The following is a 25279-nucleotide window of genomic DNA, read 5'->3' as shown; positions in this document are numbered from 1 at the left end:
ATTTAAATATAAAATTTATTTATCTTGCTACAGCCCACACAGTGACTGATGTTTAACTCATGCCATTCCTTTTTGCAGTCTTTAATAGATAATAATATCATCAGAATAATTTGTATAAGTAATAAAAGCTATAAGAAAAAAAATCCTTCCTCTGCATTTTCTGAAGAGAAAAGTAAAGATGCACAAGTAAAAATGGGAATCCACTAGAAATAAACATCATTAGGTCTTTTACCAAATATTGGCTTGACTGTTCTTAAATGCAAAATTAGTAGTGATCTTACTTGGTGTGAGTATTTAGCCTGAACAATTTTGTTTGTTTCTTAGTTTTATTTTACTATTATTCTATATAATGCTTATTTTCATATGATTGAACCATGAAGAGTAATCATGATGATGCAACTGTAAAAATAGGAAGGAGTGAAACAGTAATTTTAAGGAACAATGTCAATTTGGAACTAATCATTTAGCTAAGGAATTTTCTATTGCAGTTAGTCTCATTTTTTTTTAAAATTTGCTTTTCCTAATTAGTTTATGAAATTTACAGCATAACTGCATTTCATATAAACTGTGCTTTTATTCTCTACATAAGTGTTTTTCTGAATTAAAAAATATTTGATAATTTCATTGGAAAAATGAATATTTTAAACTCCATATCGGCTAGGGATATATTAAGCAGACATTCTATATTCATATTTGTTACATATCAAATTGGAATACTGTATTTTTTTTTTAATTTAAAACAACTCTAAAAATGCTCAATAGCATGCAAGTACAAAACACCTGCACTATTGATTTTGAAGACAGATTAAAGGAATGTTGGCTACTAAATTTAATAAATAGATATTAAATTTTATGATACTGATGCAGGGGAAGTGAATTTTTCAGTATATTGATGGGAGAGAAAGATTATAGGATTCTCTCTAAAAGTTTAGAGAGTGATAAGCTAAGGGATTGGATCTAATTTTTCCCTTCTGGTTGAGAAGCACTATACTAAGATAATTAGAAGTGATTAATTCATACATCAGAGTTAGTGAAAACAGTTGAGCTCATGCAGTGCACTGCAAAGCAGTCAAAACACCCAAACTATGATGACATCACGTTGTATTTGTATTTGTTGGTAATAAATGAAAAATTATAACGATGTGAAAGGTGGGCCTACTGAGCCATGTTAGCATTTTAAGTTAACACTGTAGCAGTTAAATATAGTACCTAAACTTCTCACCTTACCTTAATTTATTTTGTTTGGCTATTACATTTTATAGTACTGTCACTGACTTCCAGGAGGTGCTACTCAGTGCTACATACTCTATTGTGAACATATTTTTGTCTATCAATTATGTGTGTGTTCTCTGCAGTTTGCTTATCTTGCAGGAGGGAAAACTCTGCTGTCTCTATATGAGATAAATGCTGATATGCAGAAGTTTGATGGATAGAAGATGGAGTGATATTATTGAAACATTTCAACTGTTGAGAAGTACTTACACAATTGACACTTGGAAGATTTTTCATATAGTAGAACAAAGGGAAGGGACAAGGGACCATCCCTGGATGAAGCAAGCAAGCAAGTAAGATTTGCTAATGCAAGAGAGAGAGAAAGATGATTTAGATTTCTGAGATTTGAGCTCTAAAAATGATCTGAATGTGCTTCAGCACTGTATTTCTATTCCCATTCAAGTTAATTTTGCTGAATAGAAAATTATTAATGATAATAGAGCAGTTACTAAAACTCCTATTGATTATGGAATAATTTTTGCTGAAATCTAGCATTGCTGTAATTGATGGTGAAACTGATGCTAGTGTGCATGATTAAGAAAGTGATTTGTTCTGCTGGTACAGTGGAGTAATCACTATAGCTTTCATGATTATAATTCACTACTCTGATGCTCACTGATATGAAAAAATTAGATATTGATCTGTTTTCTGTTCATGAGGACCTACAAAGTTGTGTTCTTCAGGTCCTTAAAATGTATTATGTATTATGATTTTTTCCAAAAGAAAATAAACAGCATCCAATGAAAATTAATAAACTGTTCTTTTCTGCTGTATTATATTATATGTGCTTAAAATTTGAAGTAATTTAATGTTTACTTGATTTTGAAAAGTTTATATATCTTGATCTAACAGACTTTGTATACTAGTAGTTAGGCTTATGTGTTGGTTTAAACTCATTATAAGGTTTAATGGAAAGAATACAGCACAGACAAATTTTAATTTATAAGTTTCTTAGATCTTCGATCTTCCATCTCCCCTCTATTTTCTAGGATTCCTTATTCTTACAAGGTTCCTTATTCTTGCAAATTATCTTATCATGATCATACTGCAAGATCTGCAAAATCTGCCCAGAACACAAGAAATATATCCACTATCATAACTATGGTCAGTCTGATATAGCTGACCATGCTTTGGATATCTTGCATAGATCAAATGAAAAAAAAAAACTACTAATTTCACTGCAATAAACATAACTTTAAAGACTTTTCTTAGAATCAACAGGAGATTTGTTAAACCAGCCTAATCTTAATAAATATGGATGTGTTAAACTTCCCAAGATTGGGGAAACTTGAATACTTAGGCCTCCTGTCCAACACAGCACCCATAGAGGGCATCCTCAAAGGACTTTAAGTTTTTAGTGTATTTTCTTTTACTATTTTATTTCACTATTCTTTTACTATTTTCTTCCACATTATTATTATTATTATTACGGTATCGCCATGGAGTCAGTAGACTCATCGTGGGAGACCCAAACTATCTAAACAATATCTATCATATCTCTTCTTGAATTCATTTACAGACGAAGAACTCACAACTGAGTCAGGCAATGCATTCCACATTCAAAACCCCCTCCAAGCAAAAATTCTAGTTCTCACACCCTTGTTAACCACACTTTTCCTTAATTTCCAGGGATGACCTCTTGTTCTTCCATCACTATCACACAGCTGAAATATTTCCCCTGCATCAATCTTATATAAACCTTTTAGTAATTTAAATGTTTCTATCATATCCCCTCTTCTCTGCCTATCAACTAACCTCTGCAATCTAAGCTCTCAATTCATCAATGTAGGGAGCATTTTTTACATCACTCACCAACTTATTCACTCTCCTCTGAACCCCTCTCCACAACCTCCTCATCTATTATTGTTTTGAGTTCTTTTGTGTGTGCTTATACAGTTTTGAGTTTGTATGCCTGACGATGTCTGTGAACAGAGACAAAATATAGGGTCTAATAAAGTTATATTTTATTTCCTCTGTGCTGTATTCTTTCCATTAAAGTTTATAATCAAATTCTGTAATGGATTTTTAATGAACACCTCAAGGGATCCATTATAACTATGTTGACCATATTTTTTTGTAGAAAATAAAGGACAAATCAGAAATTGTTTCATAATAAAAACAGGCACATTGCATTTATTTGTTTCACTAAAACTAAAAAGCTTTATAACATTTATTATAAAATATAAGAATAGTAGCGCTATTGGAAGAACGACGGTACATTGCGCCCTTCGATTGGAATAGGCCTAAGTTCGATTCTCGTCGCGACGGGAGGATTCTTTATCTGTTCGATTTCAATCGATGGTGAGTTAGCCGATCTCATACGGAGGTAGCAGGGTTTTTTCTCCCGGAAACTCGGGTTTTTCATCCCGCATACATACAAATCGGCCCTTCAGAACACACGCAATTTACAGACAAAAATTACTAGTTGTGGTGGTGTTGGAGGTGGGCGATAGATGGCGTTGATTCGTAGTAGAGGTTAGGTGTAGAGACAGTTGTAGGTGTCCTCCCGCGATGAGTCTTCGGACTCCTTGGAGGTATCAGGAATAATAATAATAATAGCATTTTAAATAATCATATTATTACTTTAAAAAATTTAATTTTGACACTTTTCACAAGAGTGAACTTTTTTTTTAATAAATCAGGTTTGTGTTTTAAAAATTCATGAAACTATATACAGTTCAAGTCAAAGTTGCATTTGGTATAAATGCATGCTTTCAATGTTTTGATTTTTAATTGGTTTTTTTCACAGGTCCACATATTGTTCACTACGGGTATCTCAATGAAAATACTTGTTCATTGGGGGGCATTAGATCCAGGGAGACATAAACAAAATTCAACGATTTTTAAAATGTTTTTAAAAGATATGTGTTTATCTGTGCAATTTTTAAAAATTTCAACCCATCTACATTGGCAGGACTCATAACTTTTAATACACGAAACTTCATCAAATAGTTTGCCATCATTTATATTTAAGTTCTAGTGACTGGAAACGAACAAAACGCTTTCCTCGATCTTCACCCACAGATCTATGGGCCGTTTGCTACATGCCAATATTCAATTTACTATTTCAATTCACAAAATAAAGGACAAAATGGCCATTTTAGAAAAAAAAAAAAACTAAAGGACAGAGCAGTGAAATAAAGGACTGTCCTCTTAAATAAAGGATGTGTGGTTACCGTAATTATAACCAAAGTTAAGTGTATTTACTGTCCTCTTAAGGAAAACAATCACATATACTGAATTGCAGTTACTTATAGGAGGCCACTTAGATTACCTTGATGCAAATGACAGTGTGTTAATAGAAATATTACTATCCCATTTCCATCCTTTTCTAATGTTATCCTTCTATTTTTTACTTGTAATTCTTTGATATGACTCAGCTCATATCGTATCATTTTTACATGGAGAATTGTTAGTGAATGGAATGCATTATCAGAATGTGTTGTTAATGCAAGGAGTGTTAAGGATTTTAAGATTCAGTATAATAAATATGCTGTCAGTTGAATGAAAACCTCCCATGATGAGTCTGCCAACTTTGCAGAGGATGCAACAATAATAATAATAATATCACATTGTGAAATGCCTCTAGTGCATTGCAAGATATTTGATCTTCAGAATGAAAAGAAATGGTTGGTTTTTCATTCCATTTAGGATGCAAGGAAGCCTTATAAGACTGTACAAAACAGAACAAACCACTGAAGAAATTATGTATTTGGCAGATATAGTATATTGCCTTGTAGCTGAATTTACTTTTTTTTTTTAACATAGTTCCAGTGAATCCTTAATTTTAGTTTATTCATTTCTCAATTAATTCTTAATCTCCTTTATCTGAGTTTAGTACTTTTAATGTTATTTAATTTCATTTTGGTTTGGGTTTAAGTATTTTATATTTTAACTGGCTATCCAGTTCCTTGATTGTAATATTTCTTCTCTATGTATTATATTGTATTTCACTGCTCTCCTTATGTATATCACCAGTATGTTTCTAAAAAGTAAGCTATGTAGTCTCTGCATATTTCCTGTTTAGTATACAATTCATTTTTTAGCTGTAATCAAAAAAAATTTTTTTTTGAAGATAGATCTTATTATGGAGGGTATGCTTATTGTCTTCGAAACATGGATCTACAAGGTTGAGTAACTGTGTTAAACCTATCTCTGATACAAACACTAGTTAATCCTGTTTAATGACCATAACACATTTGTACAATAAAGTTTTCTTTTTGTTAGGGAAGGGGGAATCTGGACATGTATTCATGTACTAGATTTGTTAAATAATGCAGAAAATAACATGATTTCTTCAGTATCTAATATAGACATAGGTATCTAAATAAGAATAAATAAAGTTGATATAGCACAGGTAAAAGACATTAATACTGTTATAACAGATGGTAAATTGTTTCTGATTACCATTGATAAGTATGTTAACTTGTAGAAATAGCAATTTAGTTTCTTATAGAAGATGGAAATATAATAGTTTTACAATTTAAATATAGTCTATTTCTAATCACATATTCATACCACAATAATGTTACTTTAATAATTTATTAATTTTAGAATTTATATTGTAAAGTATGAAAGCAGAAAGTGAAATAATGTCACATTTTCTCTCTCTGTCCATCTTGTATATAGATTGATATCCACAGTATTCTTGTACACAGGAAGATATTCATTAGCAACACTATTTAGTTTTATTTTATAGCCAGTTTGGTAATAACAGTTTGGCTGTGAAAAACTTGAATTGTAATATACTATGATATTTAATAACATTTGGACCTCTTTAAATGTTTGACAAAAAGCATTTGCTTCGGAACTAAAATTCTTAATGTAGCTTGCTTTGATTTTCAAAATGTTCTTAAATTGTTAGTGATTTCTCAATGGATTGCACAAGTAAATAATCCATTGACTTATTTAAAACATTTTCAGCTATGAAAATGTACTGATCAAAACAGCTAATAATAAATATTAGTTCATCAATTTTTATAGTGCATTTGATTGACTGTATATGCTGTAAATACCACTAGAAATTTGATTTTGCTGCTGCCCATCATGGCCATACTTTAACTGACTTTGGTATCCTTGCCTAATGATAATTATATATATTTTTCTTTAATTTATATCCTTATATCTATTTTGTTTGATCAAGGAGGAAGAGGAAGGACTTTTGGCATCTTAAGAGAAACGAGAGGCCCATATCTGTATTCTAAGACACTAATATAATGCATGAAAGGAGGAAAGACTCTCAGAAGATTATTTCTTTAATAAGGTGATTAACATCACCCACACATCAAAAATGTATCTTCAAAATTAAGTCAAAAATTTATATGACAGTTTTTAATTATCTATTTTTTATAGACTAAAATAAGATTTTTTGAGTCATGTACATGTTATTTATAAACAACTGACCTAATAGCATAAATGTCCACATTTCACCAACTTATACAATTGGCACAGGAAAATGAGGACTATCACACTAGCAATATTGGCAGTCTTCCAGCTGTGCTATTAGAATATAATTCTATACTGTTTTGAAGCAGTTAGAATCTCATATGTCGTGCATGTGCATAACATGGACAGAATATTCTAAAGTACTAAAAAATTGCACTGTGTTTTGTGTATGTCCATGTCAGTAACACTACATGATTATAGATTTCTATCCATTTTGCAGCATCTTGTTTGTAAGGATATTTATGAAATGAGTATCGATCTTTAAGTGAGCAGAACAATTCAGAGGAGAGATTCTGAATTGGTTTGAAAATAATCTATATCTTCTTTCCTGAAGTATTTTGGCTGTGTTGGGTTGTTTGGAGTTATGGCTGAAGCAACTAAAGTTATGAGGTTAGTGTGTTAGGTCTGCTTGTTGTGTGTTCTTCTGGCCAATCTATCTTTTGCAAGTTGAAAAACTCAAGTTTCTGGAATGAAAACTCTGCCTTCTCTGTGTTTCCTACATTTGAGATTTCATCTTCATGATTTTATGTAGTACTGGTTTCAAGTCAAGGGTGATTATTATTATTACTCTTATTAACACCAGACACTGCCATAGAGTCAAAAGATTCTTCATGGGAGGTACACACAAAATCCATCAAATTGTGTTGTTTTAAACTCATTCAGTGTATCTGTATTCAAAACAATGTCAGACAATGCATTCTACTCAACAACCACTCTCCATCCAGAGAATCTGCTCCTTATGCCCCTGCTTACCTTCCTTATACAGTTTCCAGTAATGTCTCCATGTTCTACCCCACTCCCATTCTATGAAATTTTCCTTCCACATTAACCTGGTAACAACTCTTTACCAACTTAAAGTCTCAATCATATCTCTTCTCTTTCTCCTATTCACAAGCTTTACAAACTGCATACCCTCAATCTGTCCTCATATCTCATATCCCCAAGACCAGTTGCCACCTTAGTCGGTCTTCTCTGTACCCTTTCCGGTATATCCTCATCACGAAAACTTGAAAACCAGGGGACCAGATCTGTGCACAATTATCCATATTAGTTATGCAATAGAACCAAAAACTTTTTATTAAAGCACATTAAGGTCCTCACATCATTCCCATAATTTGATGTGATGACTTCGCAACTTGTGCAATGTGACCTCTGAACTTCATATCTTTGTTCACCACTATTCCAAGGTCTCTTGTCTGAAACAAGGATTATTGTTTTAAAAAACAGCTGTTGAAGGATTGCCTGTATTGCTAGAGTACTGTTACTAGCAAATAAGTGTAGATGAATTTTTCTAGTGGCTTGAAAAAGTTTAATGTTTTGTCTCCAGTTCAGATTTCTGGATTATACCTGTAGCCCACCATGATACTTATGCTATAGGTTTACAACCTATTGGAGATTGGATTTGCATTTAAAAAAAAATAAAATCTTAATTGTTCTGGTGAAGCCAGTAGTATAAGTTAGTGAAATGCATAGATGTTTATGTAATTAATTCAGTTGTTTATAAATAAAGTATGATTTCTAAACTTGTTTGTTTTTCTTTATAAATTATGTCTGGCTATTGTGTTTGGTTAATACCAAACTTTGGTTAACATAGTAACCTGAGTGAAACACAAACACTTGTATTCCCTTAAGACCCAAAAACATTTGGTTCTAAAACAGAATCATGTGTGTTGTGTAACATGCACTGCTATTCCACTACAAATGAATAATCTTCAAAAACTAATGAAAATGGGTGTCTCATTAACTTTGATATCTTAATTTGGTATCCCAGAAGCAAATTTAATTCTAAATATGGCTTTTTCTAGCTGAATGAGGTGGAGATTCCTGCCTTATGATTACATGCATACAGCATTGTGGAATATCAGTATACATTTAGTTCTGATAACATCAAATCATTTCAACCATAACAAATTTATTTATTTATTTTTTATTTTATTTAGGTTTTTTTTTTTTCAGCACTTGCTAGCCACCTTCTTCACTGCGTATCGATTAATTAGTGATAGTCTTGGGCCAGCTATCGCTGATTGGCTACCAGTGGAGATTGAACTGCCCCACTCAGTCTCCAAAGTTAGATAGGGCTAAAACAGCCTTACCTAATATACTATCTACATGAGAACAAAATGGTGTTAGCTGATTATTATTATTTTTTTTTTTTGCTTACTAAGTACATTTAGTCAATTTCTGGACCAAATTAAAATCTGGTCATCTAATCATGTAACTGTTATTCTATAGAATGTATAAAAATGCACGTTTGTTGCATCAAATCTTGGAATTCACGCTATCCTATCAGACAGTCATGACTAAATTTCGTACTACCGTTCAATTTTATGTTAGTAAGTAATATTCCTTATTGAATTTGATGGACAATAGGATGACAGAGGAGTACAACCACTTAATGTGTAAAGCTTTCTCTAGTAACTAAAGAGTATACAGCATTATATATAAACATATTATAATAGGTTTTCATTTATTCTAATGTTTAATCAAATGACAACTTCCCCCCCACACACACACACTGCTTCCTTCTGTCTTTAAAAAGTTCTAGAAAATTCTAGATACTTTCTACAGCTGATGTTCACTTTCTCTCCTTGAAAGAATTCTCAGACAATAAAATTTTTATTTAAATAAAATTTATAGAAATATTGTTGTCTAGTGTAATATAAATAAGTGAATAAATGTCATTTGGCCCAGAGACATTTACTGTTAAGAATTCTATAACTGCTGTTATAGTTCTCAAATTCGCCAGCTGTTTTATTTTTCATATTAATTATTGATATGTTTACTGTTGTTATTATTATTATTATTGGTCAAATCCTCCAAAGAAAAACCTCTTAAACTACATGGGACCTATCATAGCTTGCCTTCAACTCATTCACTGAAAAAGAATTCACCCCACAACTCAAGAAAAAAAAAAAAAATAGATCTCAACACCTCTCTTACTCATCTTCCAGGGATGATATCTTGTTCTTCTACCCTTCCGACTCCCATTACTAACTTGTACACTGTGGGTATATCCATATCCCTTCTTCAGCTAGCTATAAAAGTATGTATAATTCAGTCTGTTCCTGATAATCAATCTTCCACAAGCCCAATATTCACTTGTTTATCTGGCTATAAACTTTCTCTGCCATCAGCTTATTTCTGTGAAAAGCCTGTAATTTTATTCAAATACACTAATTCAGATGTTGTCTAATCATATTCTTATAATGAAAACAAAAAACTTTCTAGTTCCTACAAGTTAGTGTTCTTTTTCAACATCACAGTAACCTGTTGCAGCAACTTTACTTCCTTAGTGGTGTTGCCGGAACTACAGCTTTCTGTCCATTACCACTTCCAGGTAATGCAGTCATCAGTAAATTCCCTTTGATATATATATATATATATCAAATGTATTCTATCATATGTATAATATATGTATTCTATTCCTAACACTAACTTAAATGTCTCTATCATATCACCTCTTTTCCTTCTATCCATCAATACACACACACACACACACACACACACACACACACACACACACACACACACACACACACACACACACACACACACACACACACACACACACACACACACACACACACACACACACACACACCCAGGCTCAATATCCTTGGTCCAAAATTCACGACTCTGCACTTCACAACATTGAACTAACATATGTTTTCATTAACATACAAGTTGAATAACTCTGTGATATACTTCTGGTACCCCCCCCCTTCCAAAAAACCCACTTTATTATTATTATTATTACTACACCTTTCATGGAGTCGGTATACTCATCAGGGTTCATTCAACTGACAACATATTTATCAATACCATCATATTTATCAAATCCTTGACACTCTTTGCATTAACAACACATTCTGGTAATATGTTCCATTCACTGACAATTGGCCATGTAAAAAATCTACTCCTGACACCTCTCTTCACCACACTCTTGCATAACTTCCAGGAATGGCCTTTGGTTTTACCCTTCTTGTCTTCTACTCTTTATATAATCTCATCTAGAGTAATTCTGTATTCTATTCCTAACACTAAATTAAATGTCTCTATCATATCACCTCTTTTCCTTCTATCCATCAAACTCTGCAATCTACATTTCTTCAACCTCTCTTCATAGGCAGCATTCCAAAGACCTGATTGTCTTAGTCACTCATCTCTGGACCCTCTCGAATGTTTCCACATCACACTGAAAAACCAGGTGACCAAATATGAGCACAATAGTCCAAGTGTGGTCTGACCAGTGCTTTATACACTGGCACAACCACTTCCCTATCCCTACATGTTAAAGTACTTCTTATCATAGTAGGACTACAATGTGCAGCGTTTGAAACACCCGTAACATGCCCTCTAAACTTTAGTCTACTGTCAACCATCACTCCCAAATCTTGAATCTCATCTGCTTCCTGCAATATGGCACTGTCAATATAGTACACAGCCTTATATTTCTGCACTCCAAAATGCAACACCTTGCACTTATTAATATTAAAACTACAACCCCACTCCTTTGTCCATATCAAAAGTCTATTCAAATCTTCCTGATGGAAACTAACATCAGCAGTGCTACTTATAATTCTCCCCAACTTTGCATCATCAGCAAACAACTGAAGATCCCCAGTCAGTCTACGCAATATATCATTTACAAACAAGTTGGGGAGAATCGTTTACACTTGCATAGCATTATACGTAGCACTGCTGATGTTAATTCCCTTCAAATCTTCCTGAAGGGAATTAACATCAGCAGTGCTACTTATAATTCTCCCCAACTATGCATCATTAGCAAACAACTGAAGATCCCCAATCAGTCTACACGATATATCATTTCCAAACAAGTTAAACAGCAGTGGTGGGGCCCAAGAACAGAATCCTGGGGCAAGCCACTCTTTACCCTTCTTTTTTGAGCCAATCTCTGATCCATTTAACCAATATACTATCTATTCCCATCATCTGCAGCTTGTACATCAACTTATCTATCATGCGTTTGATCTATCAAATCAAACGCTTGCAAAGCCCATGAATATCACTATATGATTCTCCCTTATCTAACACACTCATTACCCTATCATAAAATGCAAGTAAATTGCTAAAACAGGACCAATCCTTTACAAATCCATGCTGTCCATCAACCCAATTCTGTATTCTATTCCTAACCAATCTCTCCAACACCTTGACCACAACTGCAGTTATACAGACTGGTCTATAATTGGAAACTTCTGTCCTAGAACCATGCTTTTGGAGTGGTACTATTTTGCCTTCTTTCTACTCCTTAGGTACATTCCTTAAGAATGTGTGGTGATATATCATCCATTCATACAGCCTTATTAGCATATAACCCACTGAACACCTGATACACCTCAGATTCTTTCGCTTCCAATTCTAATACTTGCCTCACTTCTATATATTGTTCAATTATTTCACTATATCCTTTGCAACTGTTATTCTGCTGCCATGACTATCCACTAGTGTCAACCTGTTATAATTATTCTTTCTCTTGCTTGCCATATAGTGAAAAATTTCCCTTGAGTTAACCTTCACCTGACCAGTTAATCTCCTCTCATACTGCACCTTCTTTTTTCTTTACCATGCTCATCACCTTCCTAGCCTTCACTTTATACTCTTCATGGTTCCAATCACCACCAACTGTCTTGTACCTCCTCCATATCATTTTCCTTTCCAACACAACTTGCTTGATTTCATTGTTCATCCATTGCTTATGTCAGATACTGCCTTGTGAATTTCCATGCACTGTCAACATGTTTTCTGCTCAGCTCATATACCCAACATATTCATGCTGAATAAAGACCTTCCTATAATCACCTGCTTTATACTTCCACACACACACATATCCATTTCTGGTAGTAACCTTTTTCTTGATTCACCACTTCCCAAACAAATACCTCATGATCACTCTTACCAACTGGTGGCAGTGCCAGCACCTCATTAACAACTGCATCTTGTGAATCTATTACCAAATCCAAAACATTAAAGCCTCTAGTTGCTTCAATTAACATCACATGATATTTATCTCTCAGAAAATCAACAAACTTGCTCTCCTTGTTCCCATAATCTCCTCCTTCCATTCTACATTCCTGTAAAGTCTCCCATCAGGATCACCTTTTTTTACATGTCCTTCCTCTTTTCACATTTCTATCCTTCTGGAAAATTATATATCCTTCCATTTCTATTCCTGACATCACATCTTCCTCAGACAACCCAGTTTCACTTATTCCAATTATCTTTGGGCATACTGACTCAGTCAATGCAACAAACTTCTCTTGTTTTGAATACTCTTTATGTTTGTATACAAACATAACAATCCCTGTGTCTTTGAGACCATTCTACCAGCACTAACATTCTCTATTCTGGCTGCTGTAACACACCCCTCTCTCTTCGGTCTGAACATTCCCATTTCTCTGATCAGGACTCTGTTTTCATTCCTAACTGTCTCATCCTCACCTTTATGCATTCCATCACCTTGACCTGCTGCAACCATGTCTTCAACCTTGTATCCATCTTATTCTTGTCATACAACTCATTTGGTTGTGCTGTCCTACTTCACAAGTACCCTTTAATCATTAGCTTCATTAACCTCTTGATGTTGTGCCTTCTCAGAAAACAGTAGCAATGTCAATATGGTATACAGCCTTATATTTCTTCACTCCAAAATGCTAAAATGCAACATCTTGTGCTCATTAATATTAAAACTACAACTCCCACTCCTTTGTCCATATCAAAAGTCTGTTCAAATCTTCTAAATCCCCAACCCCATAAAAATGCAAACCATTCCAACTGTCCTTCAAATTCACTTCATAGATTTACAAATTGAACCCCTTTGCCCTCACAACTCAGATATCTTACTATTCATTATCTCTGCTCTCCTCAATTCCCTCTTGTCATATCTGAGCAACATGCTAACTTTTCAACAACACTATTTTCTTTACCTGCCACAACAAATTCCTCAAGTCTCTATCACCATTCTTTTTTTTACTCAACTAAGTCATTTGAGCCCACAACTACCACTATGTTTGATGCCTGGTCTTTCCTCTTCTGCAATACATTAGTTATTTGTTTCATTGTTCCACCAGGAAAGCATGTTTTGTGCACTTTATTTGTTATCACACCTCTAATGATTGAGTCCCCATACAATGAGATACGACTATCCTTTGACTCTTTCTTTGTAATACTAACTCTTCCTCCTCCTCATTCTCATCAGCCAATCTCTTCTTTAGATGTTTCATATCCTCTTCTAGATGTTTCATTTTGCTTTTCATTTTTCACTAACTCTTGCCTGAGCCCTTCTACTATGGGCCAAACTCTTGCTCCCATTTCTAATTGCTCTAATCTATGAGCGTGGTCTGAAAAGTTCTCGGGATCAACCATAGATGGCAACACTATTGGCAAGATTTTTTTTTTCTAAGTTGGTACATCTGTCATAAGCATCCATGTGAAATTGCAAGTCATTCAATCAAGTAGTTTGTTTTATACAGCTGTCTGAACCAAAGTGTTATCTGTATTCCTTGAAATGGATAAAATTGAGTATCGTGCGATTATAAAATTCTTTGTAAAAGAAGGTTTGACACCAAAAGAAATTCATTCGAAGTTCATAAAAGATTATGGGCACTCTTCTCCTTCATTTTTGACAATTAAACATGGCCGTACCAGCCTTGAAGATGATCCATGCGAAGGACGCCAAAAAGCGTAAAACACCAGAAATCATTAATCAAGTGCACGATATGGTATTGGATGACCAGCGAGTCAAAGTGCATGAAATTGCTGAGAAGACTATAGGCATTTCAAAAGAATGTGTAGGATATATTTTTCATGAAGAATTGCAAATGAAAAAGCTTTGTGCCAGATGGGTATCATGCTTGCTCTCAGCAGATCAAAAACGTTCCCACATGAAAATCTCTGAACAGTGCTTGGAGTGTTTTAACAAGAATAAAACTGATTTTGTGCATCGATTTATTACTATGGATGGGAGTTGGATTCACCATTCCACACCAGAGTCCAAACAGCAATCAAAACAGTAGACAAAAGCTGGTTGTTCAGTACCAAAGAAGACAAAGTCGGTTCCATCAGCAGGAAAGGTCATGGCATTGGTATTTTGGGATGCTAAAGGCAATTTGGTTATTAATTATCTTGAAAAGGGTAAAACAATAACTGGGGAACATTATTCCAATCTTTCAACCATACTAGATATAAAAATGTGTGAGAAAAGACCCAGTGTGCAGAAGAAAAAAATCATCTTTCATCAGGACAATGCACCTGCCCACAAAGGTGTTTTGGTAATGGGAAAATTAATGGATCTGCATTATGAATTGTTGGAGTATCCACCCTGTTCCCCAGATTTGGCTCCCTCTGATTTCTATCTCTTCCCAAAACTAAAAATCTTCCTCGCTGGTCAGCGTTTTTCTTCGAATCAAGAAGTGATTGCAGCTGTAGAGGGGTATTTTGCAGATCTTACTGAGAACCACTACAGGATGGGATAATGGTGCTGGAGCATTGCGGGAATAAATGTATTAGTCTTAAGGGAGATTATGTTGAAAAATAAAAATAATTTTGAAATTATAAAATCATTTTTTCATTGTTTGGCCGAGAACTTTTCAGACCACCCTCGTATCAAGACACTTTTCACATACGTTAATGCTCTCCTTTTTTGTTCACCCAAACATTTCACAAATCTTTCACATTTTTCGGTGCATAGGTATGGCAATTTTTGCAATGCATCCATTGCAAAGCTCAAGGTTCGTAACAATGCTTTCTGCACTGCTGGCATGTGTTTCTTTATGGACACCATTTTCAGAAGCAGAAGGAATAAGAATAAACAAGTAGCAAAACACAATATAAACAACAAAAAATTCCAACAAAACCACTGAAGAACATTTGTATCCAACCAGAAAAAAAAAGAAGTACAATTTGCAATAAAAAGCCATACTAAACTAATTTAAAACACTTTTTTTTTTTTTTTAGCACAGCTCAAATCTACTGCTATGCACTTCACACTCTTAGATTCTGCATCTCCATATATGCTGCTGCTACTGTACTTTTTGATACTTCTCACTCCACTGTTTATCTGTTGTTTGCACCTGCATATTTCATCTCCATCCATTCCACTTATTTGCCAGCTTTATGTGCAATTTCTCTCAAAATACCTTTCCATTTTCTTTATCCAACTCAGTTATCACTTTGTCATAAAATGTAAACAGATTGCTAAGCCAAGATCAGCCTTTAACCAAGACAGATCATTCTTTATAGCAGATGATATCTCCATCCTCTCATTTTTTTATTTGAGCCCTAATCAGCTTATAATGGCCCGAATTGTGAATAACACTAATAACACTTCTGCTTGCATAACAATATTCTATTCTATTTATATTCTAATTCCACAGATGAATTTGCACCAAACTTTTACAGTGTCTTTTATATGTTTAACTCATTATATCTATTTGTTCATTAGTCCTTATCCAATCCTAATATTTCCATAGGAATGTATATTCTGGCAATGAGATTATAATTGCTTGATATCATTGTTCATGATCCATCCATCATCGTACCATCTGTATCCACTAAGGGTATTTTCCTGTTATTGTTCCTCTTACTTGCTACGTAGAAATAAATTTCTGGGATTTTTGTTCTGCTCATATAACTTATTTTTCATAGTGAGACTGTCTTCCATGTGACTACTGTAATTTGCACTTTATACTGCTCAGCATGATTTCTGAAATTCTGTGGCCTTGTTTAATACAGTTCTTGCTTTATTTATTTATTTATTTATTTATTTTTCATCTGTTTAAATGCTATACAGCTTATCCTTCTAACTCTGGGAATGCAGTGTCTGACATCACTTCCTTCAGGCATCCTGTAATTATTTCTCATGTGTATGTGACTCCTTTATCCTGGAATTTTTTGTTCCAAAGCACCTCATCAAGCTGCCATTTAAGCTTATCATAATCAGCTGCCTTATAGTTCTACATAAATCCTTTTTTTTAATTGAAACTTTCACCATAATTTGCTGTCTTCTACTCTTACATGAGTTCTCTTTTGATTGATGCTTCTCTAAGTTAAGTCTGGCCTCCTGTCAAGTTCTGAATTAGCAAGTAGCCAGAGTTGTGGATACATTCACAGTTACTGTTACAAAATCTAACACTTTCAAACCATGAATCTCTTCTCCTACATGCTGCCTGAGGCAATTATTCAACAGTATTATGAATTCTTTTCTTTTTTTTCTCTTTCTACTTATTTTTTTTAAACTAAGCTACTTATGTAGTTAATAATCCTCCTCAATAATTTATTCATAAGTAAATCAATAGGAGACATTTATTTTGTAACTAACTAAATAGTAGAGATGTAGATACTGAAATCTGATGCTTGTGACTTGAATAATCTTGGTTTTGAGATAATGCACTAATTCATCTAAGAATTGACAATTTCTTATTTATTGAGGTGGGTGGAAGAATAATAGTGCATCAAAATATTTTTAAATATATTCATAAATGCTCTTAATATAACATTTAAAATTTCTTATATCATTTATAAGAAATTATAGTATGAAATTAAATAATGAATTGTGTGTAGATTGATCTCCTGGATTCCAAGGGGATGAAGAATCTGTGGATAGGGTACAAAGACGTGTTTCAAAGATGATCAGGATATGGAATATAAATTATGAGGACAGATTGAGAGTATGTGGACTGCAGACACTGGATGAGTGATATGATAATGATCTATAAACTTCTGGAATGGTGTGCAATGCTGGTTGATGAATGTTTTCATTATATGGAAGGTAGGGAAAGGACAAGTAGACATCCATATCTTTTGTATGTTTTACGAAAGGGATGAAAGCTAGATTTTTTTTCTCATAGAGCAGTGAGTGAACAGCCAGCCTGTTGAAGTGGTGAGAGAGAGAGTGTATGACTGCTGGTGTGGGTGGTATGCAGGCATCCCTCAATGAGCTTTTGCCTCCCTGGATGTGTCTGACATTGATAATAATATTACCAATAATTTCTAATGAATCATGCTAGAGTGCGAGCAAAAATTTCTCATGCTTTGATGCAGGATGAAATGTTGGCAGATATTACACTAACTTGGTAACCTGCAGTATATCTGCAAATGCCCTATACTCTATTTGGTGAACAAAATTAGGAAAGAAATATTTTGTGCATTTCTTGGTGGAGGGAGACTGTTATGCCTCCTTGGATATCTTCTTGACGAAAGGTTGTGACTGATTGTGACTTCCTTTGCATAGCTTTTTCTTTTATCTCTAACTTTATAAAAATAAATAAATGCCTTGAATCTCTCTCTCTCTCTCTCTCTCTCTCTCTCTCTCTTTCAACATGTTTTTTGTTTTTTTAAATGCGCTATAAAAGTCTTATTATTGGATTACTTTTACGATATTTCACTTAATTCCTTTTGAACTTTTAATATTTATGAAATTGTTTATAATATTGTGATTTTTCACAAGAATAAGATTTTGTAGAATAAAAGTTGTTGCTCTTTCATTTTAAAATGAGTCTACAACAGAGATTTCCTGGGGACTGGAGAGAGAGAAAGATGTTAGCACTGCATAAGGGTTGGTGGGGAGGCTCTAAAACAATGGTGATGAACTGTCAACTAATTTTTTTTTATTATTATTACATAACACCTCCAGGGAGTCCAAAGACTCATCGAGGGAGGGCATCTACTCTACAACTCTCCGTCTCCACCACTCCACCAACCGTAACTACCTTCATCTACACGAACGCCATCTACCGCCTACCACCACTAGTATTTTCACAGACAATCACAAACATCCATGCCCATGGTGGGATTCGAACTTGCAGCCCTTTGGCTGGAGAACAGATATGCTAACCACTTGGCCAACCAGGTGCCCCAAAAGCATTATTTAGGGTCTTTGAAGGGATTGGTTAGGGTTAGAATAGAAAACCGATTTGATGAAATAGGAATTGTGACAGAGGGTTGCATGGATTTGTTAATGGGCAAATTAGTTTCAGTTATCTAGTTACATTTCATTTATTTATGTACATCCTACCCATGAAGGGTTGAGAACCTATTTTACATGAATATTGGACTAAGGGTCAGATAATCTGAAAAAGTCATGCTCCAGAGACCAAACATGGACCACCCTTTTAAACCACTTTGGTAAGTGTGGTGGTCTTACATTAGATGATGTGACTCATCACCTAAAGACATTTATAAAACAATTATGCCACAGTAGAATTCATATTCCCTGCTTCATAGTTGGAGAGCACCAACACTATCCACTCAGATAACTTTTTTCTTTTCTTTTTTTTTTAAGATTTTACAAAGATATTGAATAGAAAACATTTAGGCACCTAATTTCAAATGGTTGAGATATTTTGTTGTGTATAAATGGCGATGTCTCAAAGGAGAAAGTAACAGGTGGTATATTTCCCTCTTCTGAGAAGACACCACTCTTCTGAAGAGGGCTCCATTTTGCACTGCTGTTTGATTTACATATTAGAGAGATAATATCAAGGAATTTTGATCTGAGGACTTCAGGAGTATTTAAAATAGACCAACTAGTACTGTTGGCAAAATAGCAATAATATTAGTTCACTATTTTCAGTGGAAATGGAATGTTGTTTATTATACCGATGGAACTGAAGGCAAAGGATGTAGGTGGGGGTGATGGTGGATAAAGGGTTTTTGGAGAGGGGGTGGAAACCAAGCAGCAGTTATCAAAGTCACATGTTGAAAAGTGGAATAAGCAGGTGATTGTGCCTTTGTATAAAGCATTATCAGGTTGAATTTGGATTATTGTGCAGTTCTCTGTATCTCTTAGAAATGAACTTTTACATTTCTAAGAGATACAGAGAACTGCTGGAGAGAAAGAGAGAAGTTCAGAGTCAAGTAACTAATATATCAAAACTATTGAATGCTATGTATGAGAATGGATTGAGAATGTATGTTGCAGAATTTGGCATAAGAGAGAGAGAGAGAGATGATGCAATGTAACTATTATAATGAAATGAATAAAAAGATGGTTTCTTAGAATACTTTAGCTTATTGAAGATTTTACAGCTAATATGATAATTAATATTTCTCTTGTATAACATTAGCATTATTATTAAAATCTATTATTATTATCCCAAGACCTCATTGAGTCAAAGACTTATCTAGGAGGTCTTTTTGTCATACACACAGCTCATCATATACCACACCTTAAACAGACTCAAATTCTTTGCAGACACCACACTCTCAGGCAAGGCATTCCAATCATTCACAACTCTGCATGCAAAAAATCTTCTCACTCCCCTGCTCACACCTTCCTTATACAGCTTCCAGGGATGTCCTCTGGTTCTCCCCAATCTTCCACTGTTTGCTGTAAAACCTCTCCAACATTGATCCTATAACAACCCCTTACTAACTTGTAGGTCTTTACCATATTCGTGTGGACAGACTTATGTGTTCGTCGAACATGTTGTTTATTATTTTAACGGTATAATAGAACACAGAAACTAAGTAAATAATTAATTTATTAACTTGATGCTGATATTTCGATATATAAATGATACGTCCGGAATTATCATTATGGGAAGTCGGGCCTAGCAGACCATGCTCTGGATACCCCTGCACACAGGATCAACTGGAAAAACACAAAAGTACTACACAGAAACCCATATAAATCAGAGAGATTGTTCTTAGAGGCGACAGAAGCCCTAAAACGCACTCCAAATCTCAACAAATATGGCTGTATTAACTTGCCGAAGATCTGGGAGACAGTCATATTAAGAAAAAACTAGCACTTTTCTAGGACTCTAGTAATATATGATAGCGTTTTTTTTTTGTTTTTTTTCAGATAGAGGGCGCCAAAATCAGGACTCTAGTCTTTGTGTTGCTGCTACAATTTTGTTGAAGTACACCATGTTGTTTTAGTCTCGCATATTGTGACAAACAGTGTTTTTGTGCTCTGAAGATGCTGGTTATAATACCAGCGAAATATCAGCATCAAGTTAATAAATTAATTATTTACTTAGTTTCTGTGTTCTATTATACTGTTAAAATAATAAACAACTTTACCATATTACCCTCTTCCTCCTATCCACTAGACTTTGTAAATCATATCCTCTCAATCTTTTCTCATATTCAACATTCCAGAGATCAGAAACTATCTCAGTAAGTCATCTCTGGATCCTTTCCAACATATCTCCATTCTTTTGAAAACCAGGTGATCAGATCTGTGCACAGAAATCCATGTGTGGCCTAATCAAAGCCTTATACAATGGAACAAGAATCTCCTTATTTCTACAAGTCAGTGTCCTTCACATCATTCTCAGAATTCTTTGTGTTGTCCTCACAATTTTGGTAGTGTGTCCCCTAAATTTCAGATCCTCATCCACTATCACCCCAAGATCTCTTATTTCCTCTACCTCTAACAATATATCCCATCAAGCATAAATTTTACATCCTATCTTTGTTTCCCAAATTTTAAAGCCTTACATTTTGCAATATTGAACTCATATACCCATTTCCGTGCCCATTCACTCAATTTATTCAAGTCTTCTTGTAAGGCAACAACATATCTTCTCTACTCTTCATAGTTTGTCCCAACTTTGCATCATCTGCAAACAACTGAATATCGTCATCCAAATCTTTGCCAATATCATTAACATATAGGTTAAACAGCAATGGCCCTAAAACAGGCACACCACTAGTTAAGTTTAGTTAAGTTTGTTATCTGTTTGCTTGGTGACTATTCACTTTGATATATTAATGTTATTACACTTGAAAAATATTAGCTGTTATTGGGTCATCTCAAAAGTAATGTTGTTTTTTATACTGTAATATCTTAGTCAAGCTAAACATTACAGTATAAATGTCTTCGTTTGGCTAAACATGAATATATAAAGCTTTATAAGTACTACTAAGCTGAGGCAGCCTCATTCTAAGGAATTCTGCCTTGCAAGAACATCATACATAAGTTATTGTTTAAATAAGTCTTTATTACTATGGAGGTCACTGAAGAGCACATCATGCTTTATGAGTTCAAAAAAAGCTGCTAACACTAAAAAATTTACAAGAAATGTATGGCGATAATGTTTTTGGATATGTGAAAGTGCCAAATGTTAAGCACTGCAGCCTGTGGGTTCATTCAGGGGGACCAGACTAAACCTCAGCCAAAATAAGACCTTCACCTCAGAAGGTTTTGTTAAGTATTTGGTGGGATTATTTATTATTATTATTATTATTCAGGCCTCCATGGAGTCAAAAAGGCTCATCGTGAGAGGTCCTTCCTAAGAAACACAAAGTCTATCAAGACTCATCAAGGGGAGGTCCCCCCCCCCTAAGAAACACAAAGTCTATCATACCACTCCTTGAACTCATTGACCGTTCTCACTCTCACCACTCCATCAGGCAATGCATTCCATGGTTCAACCACCCTCCATGCAAAGAAATCACTCCTCACCCTCTTGCTCACAGTTTCCTTTCATAACTTCCAGGGATGGCCTCTTGTCTTGGGGATATGGCTGGTACACTTTGAACTCTTGCCACAAAAACCAAGCAATCACAGCTGAAGTATACTGTGAACAACACGATCGATTGAATGAAAAACTGAAAGAAAAAAGGTATTCTCTGGTCAATCGAAAGAGTGTTGTTTTTCACCATGATAATGCATGCCTTCATAGTGCAAGAATCACCTGGAACTCAGCTGAGAAAAGCTTCCACTTCTTCTGTATTCTCCTGATCTTGCACTTTCAGATTACCACTTATTTCAAAGTTTGCAACATTTCATTAATGAAAAACAATACGATACATTAGAGCCACTGAAATTGAACCGATGTGACTTCTTTGTCTCCAAACCTCCTGAATTCTATAGAAATGCCATTATGAAGCTTTTACAATGTTGGAAGAGCATTATTGATTCAAATGGAGAATATATACTTGATTAAATTAGCAAGTGATTTATGTTTTATATCCTTTCAAAATAATGTTAAAAATGACATTACTTTTGGGATGACCTGATAAATCTTTAATAAACTTACTTTTATAATTAACTCTGTTTCTCTCCATTTTATTTCATTAAAATAATGTTATGGCAACATCTGATTTCATCTCTGGAAACCACAGTGGATGAAATTAAGATCTGGGGATGATAGTTGACAGTAGAGTAAAATGACTGCACATTGCATTGCTACTATGATAAGGAATACACTGACATGTAGGAATAAGGAGGTGGTTGTGCTACTGCATAAAGTGCTGATCAGACCTTCTTCTTCTTCTTTTCAGCCATTTTCTGTCCACTGCTAGATGAAGCCCTCCTCCAGTTCTTTCCACCTTTCTCTGTTCTTGGCAATGGTTGACCAATTTTCTCCCAACAAAATTTGACAATTCATCACTCCACCATATTTTAGGATGTCCTTGGCCTTGTTTCCCTTCTTTTTGGAATCCAGTTCGTTAATATGGTGGTCCATCGCTCATCTTCTCTTCTGGATAGATGTCCGGCCCATTTCCATTTTAGTCGCTTATGGTGAAGAATGATGTCAGTGATGTGAGTCTGGCTTCTTATCTTTTAATGTGATGCCTAGCATCAACCTCTACATTTTTCTTTGAGTTGTTGCTAGTTTATTTGCCAGTGCTTTTGTTAGAGACCAAGTTTTACAACCATATGTGATGACTGGAAGTATAACACTGGTTAAATGTCTTCCTTTTTAAACAGAGTGGGATATCATTGTTTTGAAAAATGCTTTTCAATTTTCTGAATGCACTCCAGGCAAGTTGAGCTCTCTTATTTATTTCCCTTTATTAAATTGTATGTACAATGTATTTTAGAGGTGTTAACAAGAAATTATATGCTTGTTTTCATCCACATGTTACTTAGTATATGTAAACAAGTTTATGCATGAGATAATTTTGAAGGAAGTATACTGTATATATATATTATTATTATTATTATATAACACTCCAAGTGTTATATAATAATAAGGGAGTCCAAGGACTCATCGATGGAGGGCACCTGCTCTACAACTCTGTCACCGCCACTCAATCCACCAACTGACCACAACTACACAAACGCCATCCACCGCCGACCACCACTAGTATTTCCAAAGACAATCACAAACATCCATGCCCACAGCGGGATTCGAACTTGCAGCCTTTTGGCTGGAAAGCAGATACGCTAACTACTTGGCCAGCCAGGCTAGCATATATATATAGGTATATGTATAAGTAGCTTAATGGCAAATATAGTTCACACAAACTTTTGCTGCACTAGAGTAAAATATGAATAAAAACAAGAATATAATTTTTTGTCAAGTATAATATACTTTCAAACCCAGAGGGAATGGGGGAACCTACATCACCAATTTTTGACTTGTATATGAGAGATATGACTTTTGCTGAAATAGTTCTCAGTACCTTCACAGGTCTATCTCCCTCAGATGAATCCTTAAATCTATAAGGTATAATGAATCTATAAGGTAGGTACTTAACATGGAGAGGAACCGGTTACTGCCTACCACTAAAAGGAACCAAGGTTCAACCCAGCTCTGTGTGGCAGTAGAATTAAAGAGACCCAGTATCTAGATAGAGTATTCTCGTAGACAGGCTTATAACGTTGGTTATGCATTTCTAAATCACTTAAGGAATTGAACAACGTAGATCCAGATATAAATTAAATTACACTTTAATAAATATTTCCGATATTTTGGCTACGTCACGTTGCCATTTTCAACTAGATAGAGTAGTAAGAGATCTTTTCAGCTCACTCATGAGATTCTTAGAACTGATAGGAGTTACTTGAACTCCAGTAGTTTTTTTAACAAATTATTGAACTCAATAAAGGTCAAATCCATTGGGTAGTGATTCTCACCATAATGTATGGTATAATACATATCCTTTGATGGAAGTTTGCAATGCATCATAGAACATGAAGGTAACTGCTCTTTCTTTGTACGGATGACAAAGATGGTTTCAGGACTGTACAATTTTGGTTATGAGGATCGGCTGAGGGAATATGGACTGCAGAGTTTTGTGGATAGAAGAAGGAGAGGTGATATGATTGAGACTTTTAAACTGTTGGGCGGTGGTTACAGGATTGACACTAGCGAGTTCTTTTGCTTGGTTGAATAGCGGGAAGGAGTGATGACAAGAAGCCATCCCTGGAAGTTACGAAAAGAAATTGTGAGCAAGAGGGTGAGGAGTGGTTTCTTTGCATGGAGGGTGGTTGAACCATGGAATGCATTGCCTGATGGAGTGGTGAGAACGAGAACGGTCAATGAGTTTAAGGAGTGGTATGATAGACTTTGTGTTTCTTAGGGGGGAGGGACCTCCCCTCGATGAGTCTTGACAGACTTTATGTTCTTAGGAAGGAACTCCCACGATGAGTCTTTTGACTCCATGGAGGCCTGAATAATAATAATTATTATTATTATTATTGTTTCTTACCTATTTTCATTTAATATTTTTATTGTTAATTTTCATGCCAAATTTGTTACAGCTTTAACTAAATTGTTATTATTATATTATTATGAATAATAATAATAATAATAATATAAGTAGCATAATTATAAAGATACTTCACACATAAAACTTTTGC

General features: G+C 34.6%; 1 protein-coding gene across 1 annotated transcript in view; it reads left to right on the top strand.

The window, feature by feature from the left end:
• The window catches only part of LOC150104792 (ubiquitin-like protein 3), a 258218-nt gene extending 249680 nt beyond the window's left edge, over positions 1-8538 (top strand). Inside the window, exon 6 of the transcript XR_016548549.1 lies at positions 6416-8538. The gene's annotated coding sequence lies outside the window, so the exon portion shown is untranslated. The remainder of the gene's footprint in view (positions 1-6415) is intronic.
• The last annotated feature ends 16741 nt before the right edge of the window (positions 8539-25279 follow it).

This window comes from Typopeltis vanoorti, chromosome 7 (assembly GCF_054136105.1).
Source record: "Typopeltis vanoorti isolate ZY-2024b chromosome 7, IOZ_Tvanoo_1.0, whole genome shotgun sequence".
Taxonomy (NCBI): Eukaryota; Metazoa; Arthropoda; class Arachnida; order Uropygi; family Thelyphonidae; genus Typopeltis; species Typopeltis vanoorti.
Note: the sequence above shows the minus strand (reverse complement) of the source record. Positions and strands in the feature narration are given on the sequence as shown.